The sequence below is a fragment of the Helianthus annuus genome, chromosome 15 (assembly GCF_002127325.2).
Source record: "Helianthus annuus cultivar XRQ/B chromosome 15, HanXRQr2.0-SUNRISE, whole genome shotgun sequence".
NCBI classification, from domain to species: domain Eukaryota; kingdom Viridiplantae; phylum Streptophyta; class Magnoliopsida; order Asterales; family Asteraceae; genus Helianthus; species Helianthus annuus.
The window spans coordinates 49,681,074-49,696,716 of NC_035447.2; the positions used below are offsets into that span (position 1 = coordinate 49,681,074).

General features: G+C 38.0%; 1 non-coding gene across 1 annotated transcript; it reads right to left on the reverse strand.

The window, feature by feature from the left end:
- Positions 1–14,514: 14,514 nt before the first annotated feature.
- LOC118487793 lies at positions 14,515–14,621 on the reverse strand. Its single transcript, XR_004882736.1, has one exon. It is a non-coding gene; the product is annotated as a small nucleolar RNA R71 (small nucleolar RNA).
- Positions 14,622–15,643: the final 1,022 nt, after the last annotated feature.

Consider the following 15,643-nt stretch of genomic DNA (forward strand, 5'->3'; position numbering starts at 1 on the left):
AATAGTTTCATATTCGTAATCTAGACCACAACAATAGAAAATTCATAGGTTTTTTTTATAGGCACGGGGAACATTTTTTTATTACTGACCAAACAAAACAAAGTCAAACATAGCAAATTGCTATATTGGACACATTTAAAACAAACAAATTACATTTAATGTTCAAACTAAACCTTCTCCGGTCTTTCCAAGTTATACCTGTTACCAGGGCCGGCCCTGGGGTGGGTGGGGAGGACCACCGGCCAGGGCCTGATATTTCGGAGGGCATGCTATTTTTAGAAAAAAACCCGATATGTATACGTAAAAATTTCTTTTTTAATAGGGTATACCTATACAAACACCAACATACGCGCACTTACAAAACTATTCTTATGCTTTGGATTAGTTATTAGCCAATTCACATTAGGTTTAGACCTTTATTGAACCCAATACAAAATTTCGTTAAAGCCTAAAGGCACGTTTTTTGGAGCTCGAACAGGGTACACGAATTCTCAGGGCCGGCCATGCCCGTCACGTTTGATCTATTTGCCATAGTATCGAATGTGATATCTTTTAGCTCTTCTACTATCTTACACTTGTTCACCTCCTTTCCTCTGAATACCTTCTCGTTTCTCGCATTCCAAATGCTCCATAAAGTTTGCGAGAAAACCTGTATGGTACCGGTATTTACCTGTAAATAGACCAAAATACCGGTACCGAAAAATGAAAAAAATGGTTACCGTTACCGAATATAACTCGTACGATACGGTACCGATACCTGGTACCAAATGCTCATATCCTTAATTGAGGGAATAGATTACAACTCTAATGCACTCTGCAACTTTATTGTGTTTCAATTTTGCATGCTCTTGGTTCCTCATATATCCACTTTCTTTGACATGTTTGATCCAAAATTGAGCACCTGTTCAGAAAATATCATGAACCTGAATTATATCACCAAAAATTACGCATAAAGCCGTTTTAACTCACTACTTGTTTCAAATTTCACTTCCAGCATTCAAATGCATAAGTGAACCAATATATTTGTTAAAATCAAAATGACCATCAATAAAACTGACCTAAAAGTCTCTGTTATCAAGTGCATCAACCCATGCTTCTGCATCATCCTACAAAGCTGCCTTTTTTACAAATAATGTTGTATTTTTTTTCTTTAGTTTCCTAGACACAATATACATAGCAGCAGCCCCAACATATAATATAAATGGGGAATTAAGATATTATCAAGAATCTCATAAATATTTTTACATAAAGGGGGAATATAATAGAAATATCCACATGGTAGAGAATGAGATAAATGCTTTATAAAATCAAATGTACGATCTAGAGATAACGACAATGATGATATTGTATTTTAAATTAATTTAACAAAAAAAATCATCTAACCTAATTTTTTTAACAACAAAGCTAGCCAATATACCAACTACAAACAACCCAACAAGATGTTGGGCATATTACAAGCATACAAAACATAACAAAAACATCACCCACATAACATAACTTATTCAACTCAAAACTTCCCCATAACCCCCAACTCCATGCAGTCTATTTTTTACCTTGAATTAAGCCATAAGAACGCAATTTCTTTAACGTCATCCACCACCGCCACAATCTGGGCAGGTTTGCTGTTAAAAACCCGATCATTACGTATAACAACCCTAAAATAAACCGACACCCTCGAAATATTTTCGACACCTTAAAAATATCTAAAATATCCCAATATGTCCTAAAATACCCCCCATACGTGAAAACGGACCCGAATACCTTATTTTTTATTACAATAAATTAAAAACGAAACTAAATGATCCCTGGCGGGCCGCGACAGACTCCGCCTGAGTCTACGCGGGCCGCGACCGAGTAACGGCTGGCGCAACCCCAGCCCGCCACGTGGCCTAACACTTGTCGAAGCTACTCAATGACCGAACGAAGCTAGAACCGTAGACCCCTATGTCGCGGGCCGCGACGGCCCCTGCCCCTCCTTCATCGCGGGGGGCGACATACCTGTCGACCAGAACTATAAATAGGGGCTGTTGGCTTTCAGTTTCCGACGCTCACACACACTTCTTTCTCTCGAATTTCTGAGTAGTATAAGCTATTTCGGGGTATAATATCCCCTAAATAACGAAGTTCTGCTCCGTTGTAAGTATCATAACCCCTGGATACATATTAGATACTCTGCCCGATTGATCTAGGGTTCCGTAACGGCTGTTGTGGTTCTGCCCGATGTAGTCGTTAGAATGTCGTCTCGGGGAGGGTATTACTAATGTTAAAATGGGTTATTATACTAACACGTGTGCATTTGTGTAATTTATAGATAATTCCCAGGAAACCCTTACAGAAAATCTAAGACAGCAATGTGAGTAATCTCCTTTTTGTAAACAGTTTTTACAAAACCTTAAATATTTACAATGCAATTTAGCAGTGATTGAGTCTTTGTAATTCTACAATTACTGCCGGTATTTTGGGGGTTTGTATACAAAACGAGTTAAAGCTATTCCTCGCGTTGCAGCGGGTTATTATATATGAAATTCTTTACATTCACCATATGAGATGTAGATATACTTTTTGCAAACCATTCTTTTTAATATTGTTTTATGCCTACCCTAAATCATGGCACTATATTATTTTATAAGATAACCCTTAAAAAAAATTGGTCAAAACCAAATTATATATAAAAGTACCACACAAACAAAACACAAATTACCAATCTTGCAAATGGTATTTGATTGAATCTTTTGGGTTAAATCATTTTGCTGATGAAAGATTGAAAGAATACTTGAGTTATAAAATTATCAAATAACCTTAAACGTATATAATGATACATGATGGAATTAGGCTTTATTGGTTTTTTTTCTTTATAACATAAGCTTTTTTTATAAACCATCATCATCATCATCATCATACTCAGTAAATCTCACCCTTTGACCACACAGTGTGGGCGTGGTTTTGTGGCGTTTATGCCATATCACGCCACACACACCACCCCTGGAACGACGTTGTGCATGGCGTTTATGTTTGAGCTTGGGGTTTTCCACCGGCGTGGGGGCATTTGGGTTGTCAATGGAGGCTCGTGATTGTTGGGTGAAATTTGAGTGTGTTTTAATTGGTTAATGTCTATATCTATTTTTTTAATAAAAACGGTTGATGTCTATATATATATATATATATATATATATATATATATAGGGAGGGGCTCATGCGAGAACTCCATTTATTGCGAGAACCGCGAGAACCAATGTGAACACAACCTAAAATAGCTAAAAAAAACCAAAAAAAAACCTACCCCCCCCCCCCCCCAAAAAAACCTAAACCCCCCCCCCCCCAAGCTAACCCCCCACCCAAGCTAAATGCTAAAAACTAAAACCCCCCAAAAAGCCTAAAAAAAACCTACCCCTCCCCCCCCCCCCCACAAAAAAAGAACCTAAACCCCCTCCCCCACCCCTCAAAAACCTAAACCCCCCACCCCCAAGCTAAAATGCTAAAAACTAAACCCCCAAAAAACCTAAAAAAATTCTAAAAAAATAAAAAAAAAATCAAAATTCTTTTTTTAATATTTTTTTTGTTCAAATCGCTACTTTTAGTGGCCAAAAAAAAAAATTTTTTTGGCTTCGAAAAGTAGCGATTTTTATATAAAAAATATTTAAAAAAAAGTTTTTTTGTGTGATTTTTAGCTATTTTTAGGCATTTTTGGTTGTGTTCACATTGGTTCCCGCGTTTCTCGCAATAAGAGGTAGTTCTCGCATGATCTTCTCCCTATATATATATATATATTTAGGGGATGGCTCAAATGAAAACCACTTTTATTGTGAAAACTCGAAAACTAACTAAAAAAGCCTAAAAAAAACCTAAAAAACATACAATTTTTTTTTTACAATTATTTTTAGAAAAATCGCTACTTTTTATATATGGAAAAAAAAATTTCAAAAAAAAATTTTTTTTTTTTGGTTGTACTGCACATGTGCATTAATACGGAAAGCCTAAACCTCCCCCCACCGTCACCCCCCAAAAACCTAACCCCCCCCCCCCAAAAAAAAACCTAAACCCCCCACCCTCCCAAAAACCTAAAACTAAACCCTAAACATAAACCCGAAAAAAACCTAACCCCCCACCCCCCAAAAACCTAAACCCCCTCCCCCCCACACCCAAAAACCTAATCCTAATCCTAAACCTCCAAAAAAAACTAACCTTAAAAGCTAAACTAGAATCAAAAAGCTAATTTTAAGCATGTAATGTACATTGTAGTACATGTTATATTGCACATGTGCACTACTATAATAATAGTATTGAAAACAAGACGACACCATAAATCTTTTTTTATGTCATAAAAAATATGCTCGAATATACTTGAATGAAAGATAAGAAAATTTGTGATCTTATGGTGCCATTTTTGTTTGAAAATGATAACGTATGGAGAAATGGGAAATGTTTGAAAAGTTATATATTTTTTGTTCCAATTTTACCCCTCCTTCATTAAAAGTCTCCCCCCCTCCTTTTTAGTGGGTTTTAGTTAGTTTTCTAGTTTTCACAATAACTAGTGGTTTTCATTTGAAACTTCCCCTATATATATATATATATATAGGGGGCTGCTAGAATGAAAACCACCTCGAGTTGTAAGAACCGCGAGAACTACACCCCACGGGTGGCGTTCACCACAATTTTTTTACAACTAGATGTGTAAATTATAAACACAGCCGTAAAAGAAAAAATTTTAAACGCCGCGGTCGGGGGTGTAAAAAACTACCCCCCCGGCTGTGGGGTGTAGTTCTCGCGGTTCTTACAACTCGAGGTGTAAATTATATATAGGGAGAGGATCATGAGAAAACTAGATATAAATGAGAAAACTAGAAAACTAACTAAAATCCACTAAAAAGGAGGGGGAGGGAGACTTTTAATGAAGGAGAGGGGACTTTTAATGAAGAGGGGTAAAATTGGAAAAAAAATATATAACTTTTCAAACATTTCCCATTTCTCCATACGTTATCATTTTAAAACAAAAATGGCACCATAAGATCACAAATTTTCTTATCTTTCATTCAAGTATATTCGAGCATATTTTTTATGACATAAAAAAAGATTTATGCTGTCGTCTTGTTTTCAACACTATTATTACAGTAGTGCACATGTGCAATATAACATGTATTACAATTGCATTACATGCTTAAAATTAGCTTTTTGAGACTAGTTTAGCTTTTAGGGTTAGTTTTTTTTGGAGGTTTAGGATTAGGATTAGGTTTTTGGGTGTGGGGGGAGGGGGGGTTTAGGTTTTTTTTTTTTTGGGGGGGGGGGTGGGGTGGGGGGCTTAGGTTTTTTTCGGGTTTATGTTTAGGGTTTAGTTTTAGGTTTTTGAGGGGTGGGGGGGGGTTTAGGTTTTTTTTTGGGGGGGGGGTGTCGGTGGGGGGGTGGGTTAAGTGGTTTAGGCTTTGCGTATTAGTGCACATGTGCAGTACAACAAAATTTTTTTATTTTTTTCCATACATAAAAAGTAGCGACTTTTCTTTTAAAAAATGTAAAAAAAAAAATTGGTATTTTTTTAGGTATTTTTTAGGTTTTTTTAGTTAGTTTTTTGGTTTTCTCATTTAAACTAGTTTTCTCATTTAAACTAGGTTTTTATATATATATATATATATATATATATATAGGGTAAGGTTCATGCGAGAACCACCTTTATTGCGAGAACCGGGAGAACAAATGTCAACAAAACCTAAAATAGCTAAAACAAACCTAAAAAACCCTAAAAAAACCTAACCCCCCTCCCCCCCCTCCAAAAAAACCTAAACACCCCCACCCCTCCCCCCCCCCCCCCCCCCAAAAAAAAATTGTTTTTAATATTTTTTATGTTAAAATCGCTACTCTTAGTAGCCAAAAATTTTTTATTTTTTTTAAAAAAAATGTTTTTTTTGCTACTAAAAGTAGCGATTTTTTATAAAAAATATTAAAAAAATTTTATTGAGTGTTTTTAGCTATTTTTAGGCATTTTTGGTTGTGTTCACATTGGTTCTCGCGGATCTCGCAATAAAGGGTGGTTCCTAACGGATCTTTGTCCTATATCTATATATATATATATATATATATATATATATAGGGGAAGGTTCAAATGAAAACCACTAGTTATTGTGAAAACTCGAAAACTAATTAAAAAAAGCCAAAAAAACATACAAATTTTTTTTTTCTTTTTTTTTTTTGCAAACCAAATTTCGCAGGTTTTTTTATATAAAAAAAATTTTCAAAAAAAAAAAAAAAATTTTGTGTAGTGCACATGTGTAATACTACACATGTGTATTATTACACATGTGCACTATACAACTTTTTTTTTTTTGAAAAAAGTTTTTTTATATATAAAAACCAGCGATTTTTGTTAAAAAAATTGAAAAAAAAATTTTGTGTGTTTTTTAGGCTTTTTTTAGTTAGTTTTCACAATAAAAGTGGTTTTCATTTGAACCATCCCCTATATATATATATATATATATATAAACGCCACTAACCACACCACTCCCACACCGTCTGTTTTAGCACCATGCCACGTTCTGACGCGTGGTCCACTGCGAATACGAATGACGCCGGTTCGTCTTGAATGGAAGGCGAGGTTTTACCGATTATTCCACTGCCGTGCCTTCGGGCGGGTGGAGGTCGGATTTCCGCGCATCTGGGAGAGCCAAGAGGTTGGCGGCGGTCGAGTAGTCGACCTTGGTCACAGTGTCCGGTCTCACGATGGTTGACACGTCGTTCCTTGCCGTTAAAAAAAGTTAATGAGAATATAATTCTATACTTCTGTTTGAAAATTTCAACACAACAAACTTTTTCAACCGACCTTTTTTCAAAAATTCCTATGATCGTAAAAACACATGACCTAAGAAATCAAAGTAACTCGCACCAACCCAAGAAATCCCTTATTCCTTATTCTCTCTTAAAACCGCACACACAGAAAACACACAGTAGTTTCCTCTGCAAAGGGGCAATCAAAGACATACATGTTTGTATCTATACGCACACATCATAAACGTCAATTGAAATTCATTGTTTTCGTTGATGCATACACATGCGAATTGTATTCATGAGTGATGAGTCAATCGCTAGGCCCACGTTATGATAAACAGGTTGATGCCTGGATTCAAAAAGTTTAAAATTAAATCCGGTCACCGGCGCCAGCATTGGCGATTACTTTCGCACCCATGTGTTACCAGAAACCTTGTCAGATCACGATACCACAACGATTCCAATGTAGTGTTCTTTGAAATCGACCCTTCTGGAAGAAAATTCAAGGAACAGACGAAAATTATGGAAAAAAACATATGTTTGAAACAAAAATTTAATAAACGGACCTTTGATGTCGAGCGAAACTGGGGGAAGGTTTTGAGATTATTTAGAAGGGGATTTGAATATAATGAACATGCTGGCGATTTGGGATTCCTTAGGGGATTTAAAGATAATAAAGATGGTGGCGTTTGGGATTCCGTATCGAGGAAGCGGTGGCAGTTATTGCTATTCTTTGACAAAGGTGGCTAAATGGTTGCAATTCATTTGGTTGCCTAAAAAGTTTTTCTAACCGACGCAATTTATGAACAAAAGGTGCTGCCTTATTTAGAGACGTCATTTCTATGCGAAAGGGTATTAATTGACATGAGTTTTAAACAAAATAGTATAACCTCTTTATCTAAAAGGTTGTGTCCTTTGAATGTGCCCTAAGTTTTAAATGAAATAGTATGACCTCTTTATCTAAAAGGTTGTGTCCTTTCAATGCACCCTAAGTTGGTTTTTGTATTATATAGTAATGTGGAACACGTTACCATTGGACAAAGAGTTAGCCAATGTGTAATATGACCCACCTGTCAGGATTGACAGTACTGAATGAGTAATTGGGTAGATGTAAACATTGTAATCGCTCTCAATACTGTTTAAATTAATAAAACTTTTCTTGATTGAACTGGGATTCACTCACCAGTATTTTCCACTGACAAAATGTTTTTAAACGCGTTTCAGGTAACACAATGTGAAAGCCAATTAGAAGCCAGCTAGACAGCATTGAAGGCTTGGAAAAGTGGCTATAAAAGTTACCTAAATAAAAGAAAGCGTTTATTTCAATAAAATGGGATTTATCCCTATAAATTCGTTTGTAATGAAAACTTGGGTTTTATCCCAATGTATTTATTTATATAAAATGTGGTGTTTTACTCTGATAAAATATTTTCTAACTACGGTCCTGATGTAATTTCCGTTGCCAAATTAATAAACACCGATACCACCAACAATGTTGTTCGCGGCCCCCCGTTCCCGAGACAGATAGGGGGCGGGGGTTGCGACAGGAGGTGTTATCAGAGCTAAGCCACTAATTCAGCCACAGAAGTGTTCTGCTGACACCAAATTTTATCTAATGTGTTAGGAAATAAATTATGGAAATACGTGCATAATTGTATTTTATTGTTATGTGTTATTTGACTATTTGTTAGTTTACAGTATGAGCGACCAAGGACCATCCGACGCGTAACGTCAGTTGTCTGGTTCTCCTAGAAGCGAAGGCCCCTCTTCACAGCCTACCCTCTCTGGGTATTCTGCTGATACTAAAGAAGGAATATCCGTGTTTAAGGCTCAGTCTGAAGAGCCATTCCCTCAGAAAAAGAGAGGATGGTTCAGTAGGGAAGCACATGAGCGTAGAAAGCGAATGGAAAAGTTATAAGAACAGAGAGCACTAGCAGCAGCCAAAAGAGAGACAGATGCCCACGCCCAGGACATGATTAATAGGGGTTTAGCCAACTTTCATATCTTAGCAACCACTGTAGCCGACCCCAACCTGGAGCAACTGATAGCACCCCAACCACTACCACCAATTCCCAACCAGCCTATGGAAATAGAAAACCCTGAAAATCAAGTAGAAATGCATGATTTTAACCCGGAGAAGATACCTAGGGTACCAGCACCTAATCCCTTAGACCCAAATTATGACCCGTGGTGGGACGACAATAGAGACTATGTGCAACGTTACCCGATTCCAGAAGACATGCCCATGCCGAATGTAGGAGCATACCCAGGTTTGGACCCTCTAGATCCCTTCTACGATAGTGATTAGTATATTCGGGATATTTTAGAGAATCCTTACCCGTATCAGGAACCTATGCCTCAGATTCCAAACCCAGTCCTAGAACCTGCACCCCCAATGAGTGCAGAAAATGTTCAAGAACTCAGGACATTTGGTGAGGAAATTTTAGAGAATAGTGAAAGGATGAGACAGGTGGGAGAGCGACTCGTCTTGAAGTACGACGAGCGCAATATGGATTTCTGGATGAATCCATATCCAAGAATGTGATGGTGAAAGTGATAATAATAATAAATATAATATAATAATATATAATATGTGTGTATGAAAAAAACCCTACGGATGCTTACTACTATTAGTGTAATTTTTATTTCAGTTGGTATTGTAATTTTTATTTCCAGTGTTGGTTTGTAGTAGATGCATATATATATATATATATATATATATATATATATATATATATATATATATATATATAGAGTAAGTCGCAATGATCGACATTTTTGATCAATCTTCATGTTGTGTGAGTGGTTGTATTAAATATAATTTTGTGATATTAATATGTGGTAAATGTTTAAAATTCAGATGGACAACGAAGTGAACCAGGAAAACCAGAATGATAATATCCAGAACGACAATAACCCGATTAATGAGAATCCAAACAATAATAACAATGGAAATCAAGTGGATAATAGTGCCATCCAACACATAGTGGCACAAGGAATTATAGATGCAATGCCATTTATTATTCAGACTGTTAAGGAAGCGGATAATAAAAGTAAGCATAGCAGTAAGCGACCAACTGAACCTGAACACAGCGTGAACAATGGACCTGTGCTTCAAGCGCTCATTCCCAAAAGAAGAACCATGCCTTATGGTTGTTGTTACAAAGAATTATGATCCTGCAAACCAATAGAATTCTCGGGCAATGAAGGACCCATTGCAACTTTACGCTGGATAGAAAAGACTGAGGCTGTTTTAAAAATAAGCAAATATGCGGAAGAGGATAAGATAATGTTTGCTTCCAATCTATTTAAGAACTCAGCCTTAGAATGGTGGAACACTATCCTCCAGTCAAGGGGAAGTGATAGGGTATACAACATGGAATGGGAAGAATTTAATAATATGGTAGAAAGGAAATTCTGCCCTCCCAATGAAAAGGAATAAATAGCAAATAAGTTTCTGAACCTTAGGATGACTGGAGGGGATAGTAAGGGATACACTACATTATTCTTTGAATATGCTAGAATAGTACCAACCCTTGCATCACCTGAACCAGTATTAATCTCCCGTTACATCTGGGGATTAATCGGGGAGATTAGACATGTAGTCAAGGCAGCTAGACCCAAACCATAGAAGAAGCCGTAGAACTAGCAAGTACCTTGACAGATGAGTTAGTACGTACACGGGAAGAGGATCAAAGGAGTAACCTAGCTCAAAGGCTTACCCAGGAATTCCGTTCTGGAAATTCCAACCGTGGGAAAAATGTAGGTTCCACATCTGCACCTTATTGCAAGTATTGCAAAAGGAAGCCATCTGGAAGATGCTCCATATATTGCAATTTCTGCAAAATATCGGGACACAAGGAAGAAGACTGCAGGAAGAAAGCCAACAACAGAATATGCTACAACTGCGGAGAACAAGGCCACATCAAGCCAAACTGTCCGAAATTAGCTCCAGCTACAAACAACAAGAACACTCAAAATGCTAGAGCATGTTTTCTGACTGCAGATGAAGCCGAGTTCAACGCCATAGGGAGCACCGATTTTATTCATTAAAAAGAAAGACGGATCGATGCGTATGTGCATTGACTACCGTGAATTGAACAAGGTCACGATTAAGAGCCGGTACCCATTACCAAGAATCGATAATCTATTCGATCAATTGCAAGGAGCTCGATTTTTTTTCGAAAATCGATTTAAGATCAGGATATCATCAATTGAAGGTACAGGAAGAGGATATTCCTAAGACCGCGTTCAGAACAAGGTACAGCCATTATGAATTTACTGTCATGCCATTTGGTTTAACCAATGCCCCATCTGCATTTATGGACATGATGAACCGAATATGTAAGCCATATTTGGATAATTTCATAATTCTTTATAGATAATATTCTTATCTGTTGTAAAAGTAAAGAGGATCATGCAAAGCATTTGCACGCACTTTTAAGTTTATTAAGAAAGGAAAAGCTTTATGCTAAATTTTCAAAGTGCGAATTCTGGTTAGAACATGTACAATTTCTTGGACACTTATTCGATCATGAAGGAATTCGTGTGGATCCCACAAAAATCGAGGCAATTACCAAATGGAAAACCCCTGATTCACCAACCGAGGTTAGAAGTTTCTTGGATTGGCCGGTTACTATAGAATATTTATTCGAGATTTTTCTAGAATAGCCATTCCCTTAACTAAGCTAACCTATAAATCTGTTAAGTTTGAATGGGGACCAAAACAAGAAGAAGCTTTTAAAATTCTTAAGCAAAGATTAACCCATGCACCCATACTAGCATTACCAGAAAGAACTGAGGACTTTGTAATCTATTGTGATGCTTCTAAATTAGGTTATGGATGTGTATTGATGCAACGTCAAAAGGTTATAGCTTATGCATCTAGACAACTTAAGAATCATGAAGAGAATTATTCAACCCATGATCTACAAATAGGAGCAATAATTTTTGCCCTTAAAATTTGGAGACATTACCTTTGCGGTAGTAAGTTTACCATTTTCACAGATCATAAGAGTTTAAGGTATGTGTTCGGGCAAAAGAAGTTGAATATGAGACAAAGACGCTGGATGGAAATTATTAGTGATTATGATTGCAATATCCAGTATCATGCAGGAAAGGAAAATGTAGTGGCTGATGCTTTATGCCGCAAGTATAATGAAAAGCGAAAAAGGGTACGTTCTCTTAAATTAAATTGATATGCGCAAAATGCAACATATAAATTATATCAAATGTGGCATAAAACTAACCCTTTTTAGTACTAATGTTGGAAAAAGTGTGTTTTCGTCTTACTTTTGTATTTTCAGGATTAAATGAGCTCAAATTAACAAAAGAAGCAAAAAGACAGCAAAATCTAACATAAATACAAGAAAAGGAACAAAAGTGGAATGCCCGACCCCTCAACAGCATCTTCCCAAGCAAAACCAAGGACACAGAAGACTGAACACGCCCCGTGCTCAGCGAGCACGGGGCCGTGCCCAAGAAGCTGAAGAAAAGACAAACCTTTAGAAGCTTCTATTGCCCACCACGGGGCCGTGCCCAGTGGACACGGGGGCGTGGTCAGACTCCTGCAGTCGCATTTATTGTAATTGCGAATTACAATTAATGAGGAGAGAGACAAGGATGGACACGGGGCCGTGCCCGACCTACTGTTCAGCCTATAAATAGGAGTGCTTGGAGACATTTCAACTCATCCCTTGGCACACCACCTCTCTCACACTTCACCCACCACCCACCACCACCATAACACCATCATCCACCACCATCATCCATTGTCCATCATAGAGTGTGTGAGTCGTCTCGGGATCCAAGATTGATCGTAAGAGTTCTTGACAATCAAAGGCCATGTTTGCCTAAGTCTCTTACATCACTTGGTGAAGACAAGTGTTTGGTGTAATACTTTTTATTTTTAATCTTTTGCACTTTTTAATTGGTTTTGTATTAATGACTTTAATTACTAGTTTCTTATGTTGAAGGTGATTCTTCCTTATCGTTTGTCCGTGGTGTCTTACCATTATTTTACTGTCTATATAAAATAAAAGATTTTCACCATTCATATCTCCACGGTCTATATGGAGGTATTTTGGCTACCTGGTCGGGGGTTAAGGGAACGATTTGGTAAGAATCTTGCCGTTGTTCAACGTTTAGAGATCCTGCAAGGGACCTGGGTCAAATTTAGTAGGACCTCCTTCAATGCCCAAAGGTATTGGATGGCGGGGGTCCAAACTCTTTGATCCCCTCATAAGTTAGACTACTATTAAAACTTTAACCCAGCTATTTAGGACTGTATCCCTGCTGACTCAGACTACTTAGCTGAGGGTAACGTCGCCTTCAAAAGAGGGGCCTACCACATTTTGCATTAATAACTTAATTAATTATCTTTCAATAATCCGACCCTTTAGGATTGTATCCTTGCTGACTCAAACTAATGGGTTGAGGGTAACGTCGCCTTCAAAAGAGGGGCCTACTACAATAACTAAGATAATATCTTAAACAAGTGCAAAAGTGCGAAAATAATCAAAGGTTACACTAACACACGAGTCGGATCCAAGTGATTCATCTTGTCTATCTGTTTTTATTTTTATTTTTATTTTCAGCATTTTAGTTACTATTATTTTCTTAGTTTAAAAATCTTTTCTAACATTTTGATTTGATTAGACGTTGAGGATAAACCGGTACTAAAAGCTTTTGTGTCCTTGGACGACCTCGGTATCTTACCAACACTATACTACGTCCACGATGGGTGCACTTGCCCATATGTGTGTTTAGTGTTAGTAAATATCGTGTTTTATAAATTTAAAACTTGGCTAAAAGTGTAAAAAGGGCTTAAAATATACATCTAAAATATATAACACCTTGCACACATCAAGTTTTTGGCGCCGTTTCCGGGACACAAGGATTTTAAGAAAGTTAGGAACTAACGGCCTAATCATTTTTTTTATTTTTTTATTTTTTTTTTATTTTTTAGGATTTTCTTAATTCTCAGCTTCTGCAGAGCTCAGCATGGGCCGTGCCTGGTCGGACACGGGCCGTGCCTAGCATTGGTACTAGCAGTTTTTATTTTCCGAGTTACAGAAGGCTGAGCACGGGGCCGTGTCGGTGCAACACAGGGCTGTGTCCAACTTTCCAGTAACAAGGATCCGGAAAACAATCACTGTAACTCCGACCACGGGCCGTGTTCACTGAGCACGGGGCCGTGGTGAACTTTCTGACTAGCATTCCTTTTTGTTTTTGTGACAGGACTTGGAAATAGACGCCACCTCTACGTAGTGTATGAGCTCCAGTTTTAATAAAGACATAAAAGAACCTCTAGAGGAACCCGAACGCTTTCTCAGAAAAAGACTAAAAGCTAAAAACCAAGAGAAGGTTTCGGGAGACCCACTTCCAATGGCGGACCAGCGTACCCTCATGGATTACCTACGACCCACCGTAGGTAACCTTGGCGCCGCTATCAATGCACCGAATGTCGAAGCCAACAACTTCGAACTTCGGCCACATTTGATACTGATGCTTCCAAACTCTGCAACCTTTCATGGGCTTGCGGACGAGGATCCCCATCTACATATTACTAATTTCGTAGAAATATGTGATACCTTTCGGATCAATAGAGCATCAAATGACGCCATTCACCTTCGAATGTTTCCATTTTCACTAAAAGACCGAGCAAAAGCTTGGCTTAACACCCTCCCAGTTGGTTCGGTAAACACCTGGGATGAACTAGCCCAAAAATTTCTATATAAGTATTTCCCTCCCGCTAAAACGGCTAAATTAATGACTGAAATTAATACATACTCGCAAGACGAGGGGGAATCCTTATATGAAACTTGGGAAAGATTCAAGGAGCTATTACGAAAGTGTCCTCATCATGGTCTTGCGGTGTGGCAACAAGTATCCACTTTCTATAATGGATTGTTGCCACATACTAGATAAACACTTGACTTTAGCTCCGGGGGACTTTTAGGTAATCGCCGCCCGCAAGAAATATATAATCAAATTGAGGAAATTGCTCAAACCAATTTTCAATGGCACACTCCCCGAGGCAATAAATCTATTGCCCCGGGCGCCCATAAGGTTGATGAAAACACTTCTTTACAAGCCCAAATCGAGGCCCTTTCTTCAAAAATTAAAAAACTAGAAATGACAAAAACAGTCTCGGTTATGGCTTGTGAAGGGTGTGGTGGGCCACATGAAAATTGGAGTTGTATGAAAGAAACAGATGATCAAACAGAGTCGGTAAACTACATTCATAATAGACCTAGGCCGTCGGGTCCCCCAACGAGCACCTACAACCAAGGATGGCGTAACCACCCTAACCTTGGTTGGAGAGAACCCAGCAATAGTAGTAACCAACAAAACCTAAATCAACGAACACACTTTCAACAACCAAGGAATGAGTCACAAAATTTTTCTCGACAACAAGGTGGACGAGAAAGGCTTGAAGATACTGTATCTCGCCTCATCTCCGACACTGAAAAGAATAACTCGGATAGGTTTCTACAATTAGAATCAAATTTTAGAAATCAACAAGCTAGTATACAAAACATCGAAAACAAATAAATCAACTAGCCCAAAATTTCTCCGATAGACCACAAGGCGCGTTACCAAGTAATACCGAAACAAACCCAAAGGCACAAGTTCATCTCATAACACTACGGAACCGTACCGTGGGTCCTGCGGAAGGCCCGCCGCTCGCTGAGGAGATCGCAACACCGCCCCAACAAGAGAAGGGTTCTCCTCCCTCACCATAGCCTACCAAGGCTCCTCGGGTTCCGTACCCCGGTAGGTTAATCCGTCAGAAGACCAATGAGCAATTCGCAAAATTTGAAAGTCTACTAAAACAATTGCATGTCAACATTCCTTTCATTGACGTCCTAACCCAAATGCCTAAATATTC